The sequence below is a fragment of the Macrobrachium rosenbergii genome, chromosome 14 (genome assembly GCF_040412425.1).
Source record: "Macrobrachium rosenbergii isolate ZJJX-2024 chromosome 14, ASM4041242v1, whole genome shotgun sequence".
In the NCBI taxonomy this organism is placed as follows: Eukaryota; Metazoa; Arthropoda; class Malacostraca; order Decapoda; family Palaemonidae; genus Macrobrachium; species Macrobrachium rosenbergii.
The window spans coordinates 45124771-45140767 of NC_089754.1; the positions used below are offsets into that span (position 1 = coordinate 45124771).

Consider the following 15997-nt stretch of genomic DNA (forward strand, 5'->3'; position numbering starts at 1 on the left):
CTAAGGCCTTCTGATATATAAATTCATCGTTTCTTGACTTAAACTCTTTGTAATATAGACTCATTGTTTCTTGACTTTAACTCTTTGTAATATAGATTCATCCTGTTGAATTTAACCTTATGTAAATTCACAATATTGTTTTTGACTTTGGTAAAGTGTTAACAAACAGCCTCTTGAATTCAAACCTTGTAACATGGAAATTCATATTGTCTGGAAAATTCATATTGTCCCAAAATGGTCCCTTAGCAACGTAGCAAGTCATAATATGTTAACGAGCAGCCATTTATTCAAAGTAACCTTTTATTCAAAGTAGCCTCTCATTCAAGCTCACGCCATAGGGCAATTCACTTACCTTTAAATTCAGCCTTTTCTTTTGGTCTCCCGCCGAAAACAGGAAGCAATTTTAACCCCGTTTAGCCTTCCCATTTCCCCCGAGGCCGAGCTGTTTGCAATAAGGCGCGGAAGTTTGTCTGATTATAAAATAAAATGGTAAAAGTTAAGCGCGGTGACTGTTTACCTCAAAGACCTCAATCTCCGGTATTAACAGGGGAGGTTATACTTTCCTAACTACCTAACAAGAAGTTAAGCCCTCGATTATGCTGCTCTAATGCAGTCTACTGGTGAGTGCTACTAAAATATATATTCAGTTTTATTTTATTTTTTTACGAGCCATACTATCAATAGGCCTAATTTGAAGCCTGGATCCCAATGCGGGATAATTGTGGCCACGAGATCAATAGATGTGTTCTTAAACCATTCATCCCCTTTTTCCGTTTTTTGTTTAGACCTACTCTTCAAAAAGATATCAGGTTGGCCGTCCCTTCGGCGTTCACGCTTTCAAACATTAACGTTTAGAGACTACAAATCACCATCCATGCTGAACAATCCACCCAGCTATCCAAAATTTGAATTCTTATATTTCCCAAAATTATTCAGATCTTGCCAGACATAAGTCCCATTATTGGCAAATATAAGAATCAACACTAAACTAAAACATTTTCTGTGTCTGGGGCAAAAATGATGTTCTCAATTTGGCATTTGAAATAATAAAATCTGTGTGAGAAACAAATATCAACTATATATTTGCACAAGGCTATAGATGTATTTGCTTCAATATTTTCCATGTCAGTGTTTCCATGAAGACTGGTAATCTTTTATTGCTAATCAATTTTGTACCCATCCACGGTGGAAGTTTTCCAAGGAGTTCATCCATTACTCAACAGCTTTAATGTAAACTGGGTGGTGATCACTGACTTTTCACTTTTTAAGAGTAACTTTGGAAAAAAGGACTTACTAATGTTGGATTTATATGTTTATGCGTAATTTACCAGACACACACACTTACACATACACTGTTCAATACAACACAATACAACTCACATTTTTACCAGACAACTATTTCTACAAAGTGTCCTTGGTAAATTAACTTCGCACTTCCTCGAGCTCAACTTTTTTTTGTCTTATCAACTAATTTGGGGTTATTTTACCCTTGAATGAATTCTTATATATCATAATCCTTCGCAATCCTTCATAGTTCTTCACTCAGTACTGAAGAACTTTTTCTTAGAACAGTTACCTGGCAGGTTTTCACTTTTAACAGTCGCCAGACTTGTTTCCACTTCTAAGAGTTATCAGGCTGGTTTTTATTTTTAAAAGTCACCAGGCTGGTTTTTCATTTTTAAAAGTCACCAGACTGGTTTTTCACTTTTAAAAGTCACCAGACTGGTTTTCATTTTTAACAGTCACAAGATTGGTTTTCATTTCTAAAAGTCACAAGATTGGTTTTCATTTCTAAAAGTCACCAGACTGGTTTTCACTTCTAAAAGTCACCAGACTGGTTTTCATTTTTAACAGTCACAAGATTGGTTTTCATTTCTAAAAGTCACCAGACTGGTTTTCACTTCTAAAATCACCAGACTGGAAGTCCTCAATGTAGACTGGAGCATATGATAAGATCAAAGACTGGTTGTTTGTTGGGTTATGAAGATATTGTCATTTTTCTCTCTTCTTATCATATTTATTTTATAGTATGAGCCGTTTATTCTGTGGTGGCTTGCCTTGATGGTTAATGGCTTTGTACCCTAAGGTATTAAAGTGGAATATATTAAATAATAAGTGACATTGTGTTGCTAAACGTGAATTATTCTTGAACCCTTTTTTGTAATAATGATAATAACAATAAAGATAATAAAAACAGAGAGAGAGAGAGAGAGAGAGAGAGAGAGAGAAACGTGTTCACACGAAGTTCCATACTTGTTGTCATACTGACAGATGTTTGTAACTCATCTAAAAAAAATTGTCAACAAAAGCAGTAGAACAAGAAGGCTTATAAAATGCAGTCTGTGACGAGCATGGAACAGACAGTCGGAAGAGGAGTGACAGAAACAGAAGTTCGACAGCAAAAGACGGTTCGTCAAGAACGGAAGAAGGAAGGAAGGCAGGAGATTGGGGCTATTGATTGAGTCTATTGAATATGGATTTCAGACTTAATGGCTATGGTGAGGAGGAGTGGAAGTGACGATGGCGCTTTGGTTGTTGTCACAAAGTTTTAAGGCTCAACGTGCACAAGGAATGTCCAACAAGGAATGTTCAAACGTAGTCATGAGGAATATATATATATATATATATATATATATATATATATATATATATATATATATATATATATATATATATATATATATATATATACATGAAAGGAGTAGATGGAGAGTTTGCAAAGTTTCATGATGGAGTCATGAGGGAAAGCAGAGACCATTTAAAAGTATAAAAAGGCAGTTGTCAGGGCCTGTATCATAAATAGAGTAAATCGTGAGTAGAGTAAATAGAAGCTTCAGTATTGGAGGATGAAAATTATAGTTAAGAATAAAATAGCAGTAACAAAGAGGACATTAACAAAAATAGGAGGAGAAGACGAGTAAGATCATTCGAGAGCCATTTGTCCTAAATAGAGGTAAATGCAGAAAGGAATGTTATTGAGCAAATGGATCCCAGAATATGGATGTAAATGGAGAGATGGTCTTAAAACTGAATGCATTTCTGGGTCTATGAAGTGAGTATTTTTAAGATTTGTTCCATGTGGAAATTAGGAGGAGGGCAGAGCTGAGCTGAGAGACATGAGAGTAGAAAGGGTTAATACAAATTTGAGAGTGTTTGTAGAAGTGGCCTGAAGTGTGGATGTTAAAGGCAAATTAATAATGGTAGAATTTTAAGATTTACTGTTTGCTTAATATAAACTGGATAGGAAGTAGTGAAAGAGTGAGAAACATAAAGGTACAAGAAACACAGAGGTACAAAGAAGTAGTAAAAGGGTGGAAAGATGTATCAGTGCGCATTAAGAAGGTTGTTCATGAGTAAATAATAGGGGATTATAGCTAGTGAAAAGAGTGTGTTATTCGGAATTGTAAAGAGGCGGAGGAGGTTTTAGAGATGCAGGAAAGGAAGGGGACACAAAGGAAATGCGTGGGAGCCCTGTAAGGTAAAGGTGAATGGTACACTGTGTTGAGATCTTGGCGATTTTCTGCTAATGATCCTTCTGTAGAAGTTTATAAAAGAACTGATGGTTCAGCCACGATTCAGCGGTGAAAGTGGGGAAAATACATGTGGCATTCACCATAGATGGGATGGCTTCAGAAACTGCTACCCTTCAGATTCTTGGCTATAATTCTACTTATAAGATAATAACCCTATGCCCACCTACAGTCTGGCCACAACCCACTGCTGTCGACTAACATCCGTTACCAAATTCACAGCTTAGGTCAATAGAGGCATAACGAGTTTTGACAGAACAACCACAGAGCTCCGTTCTCGTCTGGAATTCTAACCAAGGGAAAAGTAACATGACATAAAAGTAACATTACTGTCTCTCTCAAACTCCTATCTGTAACACTGCCATAAAAACTGATCAAAAATTTTATAAGTAAAATCAATGAACAGGTCACAGGACTGGGGTAGTGGATGCTGACTGTGAAAGCATAACACGCGCTAATTCAAGAGGCACAGACACCAAATGAGATACAAAAAGACCTCTTGAAACACGTAATGGAAGACGGCCAAGTCATTTTTACTCAAAAGGAAAAATCTTGACATTTGTTTTCTCACGCAAACATTCTGTTCTCTTCTTTATATAAAAATAAATAAATAAACCGACATTGCGGAAATGATAAAACCGCCTGCGGTGTGAAAGGGACTGGAGCCACTCGAGAGCCGTAGATCTTCTTTGGCTCTCCAAAGTACTCTTCAACATTCTTAGGCTGTTCGAGTTCACAGTCTACAACTGTTCTTTTTCGGGCCATTTGTCGTCTCTCTCTCTCTCTCTCTCTCTCTCTCTCTCTCTCTCTCTCTCTCTCTCTCTCTCTCTCTCTCTCTCTCTCTCTCCTTCGTTGTGCTTAAAGTGGTGTTTTGTTGAAAAGTTATTTTTTAGCTTTCAAATTTCTGCATTTGCTTGTGAATCAGTTATTTTCTTTGCATCTCTTTTGATTAGTTTGCAGTTTTCTATCACACCAATTTACCTGCCCGACTAAACGACAGCAATATTCAGTTTTACTTAAATTTTGCAGTTTGGATGTACTTACAGACCGAACTCCATTTTCTTGTTGAAGACAGAGATATTTAAATATAGAGTGCATTACCCGTAGACTTTATTATTTTTACACAGGAAAAATAAATATACGAGTGCACAATTTAATCTTCTGTTCATTGCTTGAGGTTACTGTCTCATTCACAGAAGAATGTCCTTCGTTAATTTACTCTTATCAAGGAACAGTTAACAAAATTACATTTCCCAAATATTAATCCCGCGTATTGGCAATTCGTAAAGCTCAAGATTCAATTCTACCTTCATTTCTGAACATGCAAAAATGTTATGTTTTACAATTCTACTTCTAAAGTAAATCTAAAGCGGGTCACATAAATTAACGTAGTTAGAGAACAGTTAATAAATATCTGGGATGAAGTGAATTTTGGAAAGCTCTAATGCCTTTCAATAACTGAATAAGCACAGTCCAAAGAGAGCGTTTTGAAACTAAGACAGAGGGATGATTATGTGAAACTGTACTGGGTTCGAAGCAGCTCAAGTAACCTTGTACCCGAGAAAAATCCAGAGAGAGGGAATGTGCCTGTGTGTGTGTGTGTGTGTGTGTGTGTGTAAGAGAGAGAGTTGGGGGGCGTTCTCCTTCGATATAAATATAAAGCTACTTCTGTTCAAGCAGAATTGTGAGTGTACACATAACAGGGGTTCTTTTGTGTAGGTATTCGTATCAGAGAAAGGAGGAAAATGAGAGAGAGACACATATACAGGTAAAGAAAGAGAGAGAGAGAGAGAGAGAGAGAGAGAGAGAGAGAGAGAGAGAGAGAGAGAGAGAGAGAGAGAGTGGAGTGTTTACGCATCTGCTGATAAATATTTGCGCGCGTTCCGTCGTTCGGGGAAATATAACTTTCCGCTGTTTATGAGCTTCCAGTGTCAGTAATACATTTCACTGGGTTATCAGGCCAGACAGTAATTGCATAGTAACATATTTCACGCAAAGGATTTCGTTTGATAATTAATAGTAATTAATGTCTCTTAATTATATTATACAGTATAAATTTTTTCATATATTTGCCGAAATTGTAGGGTACTTGTTTGTCCTTTATTTCCAGAGGCAAAATTTTACCCACGTACCATTATCTATAAAACGGTGTTTCCCCATAATCTCAGGGAAAATTATGTTTTTCTATTATTTTTACTCTAAACTACATAGGCTAATGAACACGCGAAAGGCCTTTCTACTTTAAGAGCTATGCGTAATTTATCTAACCTTTTTCTTTTTCTTTTTTTTACTCATTAGCGTCGTCATCGTTTATGAACTTACTAATCAGTTTCAAAGCACTTATATTCGAAACATATGTTTGTAATTTACTGATATGTCGAAAATGACATTTGTAAATTTTTAATTTAAGCAAAATATAAAAAGTTGTCAAATTTAGATTAAGAGGAACAAAAACTTATTAATCTCTAAACACAAAAAATAAAGATTAAAAACAAATTTCTGAACAAGCAATGGTTCACTTTTGATTGAGTAGAATAAAGTCAATTATCAAGTACCCATTAGGCTAATACTGATCTTTTCAAATAAACGAAAAAGTTTCTTCCGTCAGTCATTGAAGATACACATAGGATTTAAAGCTTTTAAAGATCACCAACAGGCAGCAGGGACAAGGGACAGATCATTGCGCTTTTGCACAATGCCCTGTAGACTAAACACACACGGACATGATCGGCGTCCGTGGCCTCAGTCCGCCCACGTGGGATGCAGAGTGAGACAAATGTCTGCTCATGACTCAGCGGGTGGATACCAAGGTCTCCCCTAAATTCCCTGGGTCTAGTGAAGAGTGAAAATCTATCAAGCCCCGCGAAGGACTTGAATCCGAGACCGCAGATTTTGGAGTTTTATTGTGTTCTTGTTTTGCAAAATAAATGAACAAAGGTATAAAAATATTAACTGTTTACTGCAGGAACTAATTCGTGTTGAACTGAGCTTAAAGATTCGAGGTTTCTTGAGTTTGTTTTTGTATTTTGTTTATGCAAAATTTTTACTGCATCACGTTTAGTGATTCATTCATTAATATTTCACCTTCAAGTTCTGTGTTGCTGGCCTCACTACTCTAGATTCAAGAATAAAGTTGTGGAACTGAACGTTTGACGCTTGGAACATTAAACAACAACATTGAATCAAAATTCTTGAGCAAAACTAGTTTTAAATCTACCCATTCAAACAATCAATCAACCTCTTTAACCTGTTTCATCTGCTTAACTGCCTTTAAGTAAAAAATAAGGCCTATAGGGCATGGTATATTGGTCGAAAGAAAAGACTGAACTTTGAGGCAATCTCGTCAAGACTGAGACTCAGAATTACGGAAACGTGAAAATTATGTTTATAATCACTTTAACTTACTGTCAAGTCTCTAGATTCTCTAAGGGCTGGCAAAGGACTTGTTTTTGTGTAAGCAGTGAAAAAAAGAAAGATACAGTCAAAGAAGTTGTATATCTAGACTACAGTAGATCATGTAGAATAGATAAAAAAAAATAAAATGCAGAAAGCAATGCAGTTGAGGCCAAAAGGAGTCTAGAGAGAACTTCCAGTACTGCTTACATTATTCTGCACATGACCCATTGCAGGCGGAGTTCTCTATTAGGATCCAACTCTAAACTTAGTTCAATAGGATTCTCCTTATCTGTATGCACGAAACCACCTTCCCCGTAGAGTTTCATAGATATCTGATTTAAAATAAGAGACCAGCGCATGAAACAAATCATCTTCTGTCCGCTCCATACAACTGTTATTAATTAAAAATGAAACGTCATGTTTCCAACAAGACTTAGAACCTGCATTATGCCCTTGAACATCACTAGCAATACCCTTTTGAAAGTATCTCTCGAGGCCTCCTTTTGTTACAAATGAGGTAATTGTATGTCTGTATTCCTAATACCAAAAGTATTCCAGGGATGTAACAAGATAAGAACTCATTACACCATTAACAGTTCTGATATTATTATTATTATTATTATTATTATTATTATTATTATTATTATTATTATTATTATTATTATTATTATAGTAGTAGTAGTAGTAGTAGTAGTAGTAGTAGTAATATACATTACTGTAAAGCAAGACTGACACAATACCATCAAATCGATTTAAAAGCTTCAGCATAATAAGATGTTCAAGTGTAAACGAGAGGAAAATACGACGGAGTTGATAAGAGTAATATTACATAAAGTCATGTATAAATACTCAGATAAATATTAAACATCACCAAAGGAAGTCAACGAGAGAACGCAGTTACTGTTGTAACCTCCTTTGAAACTAAATTCATTGATTGGTGATCTTTATAATAGTGAACCTATATTGTCAGAAATGACGGTTATATAAAAGAGATCGAACAGGTAAGTCCCAACCCAAACAACATTACATACCCTCCCAAAGTCTGAGCCAAGATGCCTTCGTTCTGGTAGCTTATATAAGAGCCAGAACTGAAGGTGGAGTTCACTACCCGTACACGTTATTTACTGTACAGAGAAAGAAACACCGATACATGTTGCATTTTTGCATGTTTATATATATATATATATATATATATATATAAATATATATATACATACAGTATATATATAAGTTAACTATACCTTAGTTTTACCAGACCACTGAGCTGATTAACAGCTCTCCTAGGGCTGGCCCGAAGGATTAGACTTATTTTACGTGGCTAAGAACTAATTGGTTACTCAGCAACGGGACCTACAGCTTATTGTGGAATCCGAACCACATTATAGCGAGAAATGAATTTCTATCACCAGAAATAAATTCCTCTAACTCTTCATCAGCCGGCCGGGGAGTCGAACTCCGGCCCAGCGAGTACCAGTCCACAGCTCTACCGACTCACCCAACGAAGACTACATATATATAACACACATATATATAGATATATATATATGTATATATATATGCAGATAGACAGATACACAGACAGATAGATAGATAGATAGATATATAGATAGATAGATGGCCGCGTGTTTGCACGTAAATCTAGAGATGTAATATAATATATTAAAGAGCTTAGAAACCGCACTTCCCTGGACATCCAATCCCCGAGAAGAATATTTTTTTTTTTGTATCGAGTAGAGAAGGTAAGTCTGTAGATTCCAAAAGAAATCTTCCAGGCTAAGAGACCCCACAACCTTCAGTTAGACTTTCATTGCAACAGCAATCATTCAATTTGGATATCAAACTCTACAGGAATGGTGCAGAGTGTTTCACTTTCTTCAGTTTGAAACATCGGAAACCAGGCAGAGCTCTCCACCTCCTCAAAGATTTCTTCTCCCTAAAATGCCAATAAATATATTTTAGTAGTTCACATATCTTTCATATCTCTGGCAGTTATCAGCTTAATACGCGGCCTTAATGTAAAGACTTTTCCTCTTTAATTTCTTTGTAATATTCTCTCTCTCTCTCTCTCTCTCTCTCTCTCTCTCTCTCTCTCTCTCTCTCTCTGTCTTTGTGGCACACTCTGCCACAATAGAATGAAAATAATCCTATTCATTCTCTCATGGTCTTTAGAGAAAAGAGCGAAAGAGAGAGGAAGAGATTCATATAGGATTTGTTATAAGAGGATCTGAGAGATGAATGGGGTCTCTGCTTCATGAGTTTCTGCTGCAAACATCTATAGGCTTATTGATGGCACGAAAAGCCGATTATCAAATCAAGGAAATATGTGTGTTTTATGCTCTTCAAACTAGATGGCAAAGCCTTAAACTGCACCATCAAGGATCATCTGGATCTAACGGTAGATACTTCGCTATACATTTTACTAATAATCGCTCCCTTCCCTTCAACCTCTCTGTCGATCGTCGCCTGTTATTCTGTCCCCCTTATCTTTTTATTCGCACTGAAACCCAACTGACAAGTGATAGACAGTCCCCTTTTGAACTCTGTATCTCCCAATACAATCCTCTTACCCAGTTTCTGCTTTTAAGACAAGAAACTCGGACCATAAATCCCCTACTTGAAATGTAACCTGGCCAAAATTCACTTGTCTTTTGATATCATATGTCCTTGCTTCTTTTAATTGTTTATATCTCGACCATGTTGTAGTCTCGTTTGCTTTTGCACCACCTCCTTTTTCTTGTGTTGTCTGAAGTCTTTAGCCCTTAGGCAATGCTCAGAGTGATGACTTGCATCTATTCACTCTTGATTTTTCCTTGAAGATTATTGCTTCTCTTCCCATGGCCTTGTGACAGTTCACAGCAATGAGTTATTTATTTGTTAAATTTCATTTTCATCCAATGCTTGTTCTTTGGCTATCAGTATAACGGAGGTTAGAGGGTGTACCGACCCTGCCAGAGACCTTGCTCTAATTTAACTTCTGATGCCCTTAAAAACTAAATGAATTCATTTCTAAACCAAACTTTGGTACTCTAAGAACTTTGTAAAGTAGGAGTGCCATATGTTCAAAATACATATGAAATCAAATACATATGTAATAAAATATATATGTAATAAAATACAAAATATATCATATCAGCAGGCATGTGATGCCAAACACTGCTCCTCAGCTGGATGCACATTTTGACGTAGGGCGAAAGAATGAAGGAAGTGCTGTTTCTCAAAAAATCCAGATAGTCAGGTTTCTCCTCTGAATCTTATATACCATTCTCATTCACTCTGTATCCCTAAGAACCACAACATCCACTTTATCTTCTTTTATCACACGAGCTGTCATGCAAGTCTTGTTTTCTTGATATTATCTACAGAAATGTGACAGCTCTTAGGATTCACCTTCTTGACACACGTGTGTAAAAGCTCTAATGATTAATCTTCTTGACACACATATGCAAAAGCTCTTAGGATTAATCTCCTTGACACACACATATGTAAAAGCTCTTAGGATTAATCTTCTTGACAGTCATATGTATAACCTCTAGGGATTAATCTACTTAACGCATATGTAAATGCTTGAATGCTCTACAGATTATTCTTCTTGGCATACATATGTAAAAGCTCTTAGGATTAATCTCACTGACATAACATGTAAAAGCTCTTAGGATTAATCTTCTTAACACACATACATAAAAGCTCATAGGATTAATATTCTTGACACATTTGTAAAAGCTCTTGGGATTTTTCTTCTTGCCACATATTTAAAAGCTCTCGGGATTAATCTTCTTGACACACATATGCAAAAACTCTTAAGATTAACCTTCTTGACACACATATGAGGACTAATTTTCTTGACAGAGTCTAATCAAGGTTTTCCACTGAAGTCCATTAACACTTTTTCTGTTCCAGAACATATTTATGGGCAATGTAGCCGTCTAGACTGCTTATAAAATTATTTTTACACACACACTTGTATAATTATTCATATGTATATATATATATATACATACACATATATATATATATATATATACACACATTATATATATATATGTATGTATATATATATATATATATATATATATATATATATATATATATATATATATATATATGTGTGTGTGTGTGTGTGTGTGTGTGTATATATCTCAGTTTGTGTTTGTGTGTTCTGCTTGATAAAGGGAATTACCCCTTTTACTATTTCCATTTGTCCACAGTTTTTTTTATGTCGGTATTACGGTCAACCGATCAGTCTCTTCTGGACCACCATGGTGCCAAGGCGGTTTGGTTGCTGTAGATAATAACCTCCTTTATTGCCGTCAGCGGAAGCTGGGCAATTTCATATAAAAGAAAAACAATCGTAATAAAATTATTTCAGTGCATGTCACTTTCTGTTACCAATCAGTACAACTTGAAATCGCTCGAATTCTTTGGGTGTTTCGATTGTTGAATTTTAAGTATTCATTCGTTAATACAATAATAATAATAATAATAATAATAATAATAATAATAATAATAATAATAATAATAATAATAATAATAATAATAATATATTAAAACTACCCATGAATTTTAATGCATTTAGGGATAAGTTACTGAAAGAAGGTTCGTAATAGTAATAATAATAATAATAATAATAATAATAATAATAATAATAATAATAATAATAATAATATAATAATAATAACGCACGACCTTGTATGACATTCCAGAATCAAGTTACTAAAAGGAAATTACACAGAAATGCAGGATATGGAAAAGGTAAAAGTATAAGGCTGATTCACATTATAACATCACGTCACCGACACACCACGTCACGTCAAAGTACGTGAGAACTTCTTACGCGTAATCAAATGGACTTGCTCACTCTATCACGTCACGTCACCATCAAGCGACACCTTTTCTTGGAAAGAATATTTTGACGTGACGTGACGGTGCTTATGCAAGTTTCTTACCGCTAAATCTGTCAGTTGCTGAGGTCGGGCACGAATTGGACGAGATTGTGATGGACAGTGTGAACGCAAGGCACGGCTGATGGGACGGTGACGTGACGTGATGTGTCGGTGACGTGATGGTATAATGTGAATCAGCCTTAAATCGAACACAAGACTGCGTTAGCTACGGTATTCAGATACTTATCTTTTTCTTTCCCTAGGTATCTAGGCCAAGTGTTGTCTGGAATCACAATATCTTCCCTTTTACTAGAATCCCATAAGAATTTATCCCTTTTACTAGTCCCACGGTCTTTAAGGGAAAAAGGTTGAGTTTGTGGTTAATGGTCGGATTTGAGAGTTATTGGAACGTGCGAAAGAGCCCTAGCAGTCTAGCAACCGAAGGAAAAAATTTTCTTTAAAAAATTGTCAGTTCTTTCTTACACAAACACACATATGCATACACACACATATATATATATGTATGTAATGTATATATATATATATATATATATATATATATATATATATATATATATATATATATATTTATACATATATATATATATATATTTATAAAGATACATTTTGTGTGAATATGAATATGTGATTGTGTTTGTGTGACAGATACATCAACATGAAAAAGTACACAAAATATAAATAAATAGAGAAATATAACGGAACAATGGTCGTTATATCAAAATACTGACAACTTTAAGTTATGCGAAACCCGATAACAAATATGGAATTCTTTATTATACCCTGACGTGTTCCGAGCATAAAAAAGGTAAGCCTTATTCAATCCAGATCAATTAGTCATAACATGAAGTTTATCAAACTTTATCATGCCATAAAATCTTCATCTTTACCGATGCTTGTAAAAACACTGCACAGAAAAAGCTGGAAACTTTCAAGAGGAACTGGCCAGAATCCTAAACTTATCATTAATTCAATTTACCTCTCTCTCTCTCTCTCTCTCTCTCTCTCTCTCTCTCTCTCTCTCTCTCTCTCTCTCTCTCTCTCTCTCTCTCTCTCAGGACTTACTACTACCTATTGCCACTTACTACTTTACTTCCTGGACGTGTTATAGGCTTTGGAAAGTCTTCGTACTTCTCTCGAGGTAAAGGCGTTATCCCAAGTCCAACCCTTATCTCTCATCTAGTTTTATGTGGACCAGCTTGGCTTACTCTGCCAATGGAATCATTGATTTTTGACATGAGGTTGCCAGCCTAGGCTTCTAAATCTAATTTTCAAAGAATCAGTTCGGAGTTATGTATCTTTTAGCCTGTAAAATAGCATTAATTTTTCGAAAAGAAAGAAAATTTTTAAATTACACAACATCAATGAAAATTGTTTTCTAACTCGCTACAGTACAAAGCAGGCTTTCTATTCAACCTATACTCCAGTAGCATCTATCTTTATCTCTCTCTCTCTCTCTCTCTCTCTCTCTCTCTCTCTCTCTCTCTCTCTCTCTCTCTCTCTCTCTCTCTATATATATATATATATATATATATATATATATATATATATATATATATATATATATATATATATATATATATATATCTCTCTCTCTCTCTCTCTCTCTCTCTCTCTCTCTCCATCATTGACCAAAGATGAATATGAAACTGAAGAACTAACCTCTTGAATTTATCATCTCCCACATCACTGAAATTACTTCTACCATAACTACCACTACATCTCAACCAGTCCACCGATAAAAATCAACAAAAAGTCCACTAAATCTCCAATAAGTGAATGGATGTCTCTGATACATGACGAGACTGCAACACAACACCAGGCTATATTCAGCCAATAGCCATCATCGTCTTTAACGTGGGAGCCAACTGGACAAGCAACCTAATGCCCTTGCTTCGCCAGACTCGAGAAAGCGAGAAGGAGACGGAGGAGGAAAGGACAAGAAGTAGGACTTTTAATCCTGAAGTAAGCACTGGACACGCTTCTTAAAGGAGGGAAATTTGCAAGGGTTATGAAAAACGAGGGCAGGAACTGAGTTCCGAAATTTGACAGTAGAAGGAAACGAAACTGACAAAACAATAAATTTATAAATCAACGTTGAAGAAAACAAATTCAAGTCCTTTAACTCCTGCGTCTCTAGAAATAGTGCGTGCTAGTCGTTTCCAAGAGCGTAACTGATATTACCTTTTAATGTCCTCACCTTTAGAATTAATCAATGTGCGTTACACGCTTTGCAAAGCATAATCACCTTTGCTTTAAATTCCGTTGCCCTGGGAAACAGTATATGGAATTTATTGGTGGCTTCAATGCGTGTGCCTCTGAAATTGATATGCAAGTGCTTGATGATTGGCTTGCAGAGCACACTCGCTACTGGTCCTTACTTCTGTGCCTTAAGGATCATTGCATGGTGTTCGCTTTTGACCTAAATGCCTACGTCTCTAGAACTGGTATATCTTTTCCCTTTGCCTGCTGAAACTAATGTTGCTTTCGCTGCCTGCAACTCCGGTGTTAGTGTGTACTACTCGTGCTCCATAGCATCATCAATATTGCCCTTAATTCTGTATCTCCTTCGGTGCTTGAGCCTGTAAAATTAGTATGTGCTACTTGATTTGCGGAGAATAAGCAAGGTTTATTTTAATACCTGCCCCTGTAGAATTAGTGTGTGCTACTCGCTTTTCATAGTATCATGGCTACTGCTCGTAGTTCCTGCCAGTCAAGAATCAGGACATACAACTCGCTGCTGCCTTCAGTGCTTGAAGCTCTAGAATTACTGCGTGCCACTCTTTTCGACGAGCATAATCGTCATTTCTCTTAATGTCTGTACATTAGGAATTAGTGTGTGCCGTTTGCTTTCCAGCGTAGCTGCTCTTGCTCTAAATGCTTTATAAATTTCACATTTTTTCTACAAAATATTGAAATAAATTCCTAGAATTTTTATTGCAATTCTTCTGTGTGTATATCTATGTCCATGTATACGTTTACTTGGTTAAGGACCAATCCTTTTGCTAAGATGCATGTCCTTTCCTAAACGACGACAATATTGCAGTGACACTGCACACAATATATACATTAAAAACGTTAAGTACGTCTTGTTCCAGATTTTATGCCAGTTCAATTTAAAGATCGTTGACCGCAGTGTGTTACACACGTAAATGTCTGGATGTGCGTCATGTTTCTTATTCTAGAATTGGGCCTCTGTATTCTCTTCGTTTGGTTTTTAGTTTTTTTTTTATTTTGTAACATATGGTCTTTCCTTTCTATAGAAACTAGCTATGCCAGTCAATGTTCTTATAGCATAGTTCTAGAAGAATAACTACAATTTCATAAACGCGATTTCAGGATAATCTGCAAAGAAACTCTGCTAAAGAACGAAAAAGTGACCTAACTGTGTTGAGATGAAAGATTTAATTTTCTCCTAGCTCAAATCAGTTGATGGTACAACTTTTACCCATAAATTAGGTTAGGACGTTTTAGCCTGGCTATACAACGTTTAAACCCGATACTCTAAAATCTTTAGATTTCATAACATTGCTGTCAATAAAATCATTACCCAAATAACATGCGAGAGAAAAGTAACTTTATTTTTACCGGAAGACAAACAACACATCTTGCACACACAAATCAACTTACCATCTTCGCTACCTGAAGTTTAAAAGATAACTTCTTACGGAAACACAAGGCGCCTACAACTTGCTGACAGCACCTGTCCGATCGTACAGTTTCTTTCTAGCTTAACCAACCGCCCTATCTGTTTACAACCACACATCACGTACTATAAAACCGACAAGTCTTTTACAAAATCTAAGAGACCTCGTTTACGCGTAATGCACACTGTTCCCCTTTCCGGAAACGGGAGAGGAAAGACGAGGGTGGGGGAAAGTTCGCTCGAGCGAGCCCAACTCTCCTCCCCTTATGGCTGCTAACTGCCACCTGTTGACACTCTGCCACCACGCTCTCGACTGAAGGCTCACTTGGTCCCATACCTATATGCCTGGCGGGACTCCCTCTCTGTGTGGGCTTTGCCTTGCCTTGCCTTGCCTTGCCTTGCCGGGGCACGACTTGCCATTACGTCGTGGAAGGGAGAGAGAGAGAGAGAGAGAGAGAGAGAAAGAGAGAGAGAAGGAGAGAGAGAGCCTTCGGCAAGGGTATACCCCGGGCTGACTGATGGAAGAG

General features: G+C 36.4%; 1 protein-coding gene across 3 annotated transcripts in view; it reads right to left on the bottom strand.

Moving 5' to 3' along the window:
* LOC136846057 (uncharacterized) overlaps nucleotides 1–15786 on the bottom strand; it is a 155711-nt gene extending 139925 nt beyond the window's left edge. Inside the window, exon 1 of one of the 3 annotated variants that reach the window (XM_067116736.1) lies at nucleotides 15635–15785. The gene's annotated coding sequence lies outside the window, so the exon portion shown is untranslated. Of the gene's footprint in view, nucleotides 1–15454 lie in introns of all 3 variants that reach the window. The other 2 variants (XM_067116737.1, XM_067116735.1) reach the window with 2 other exon arrangements.
* Nucleotides 15787–15997: the final 211 nt, after the last annotated feature.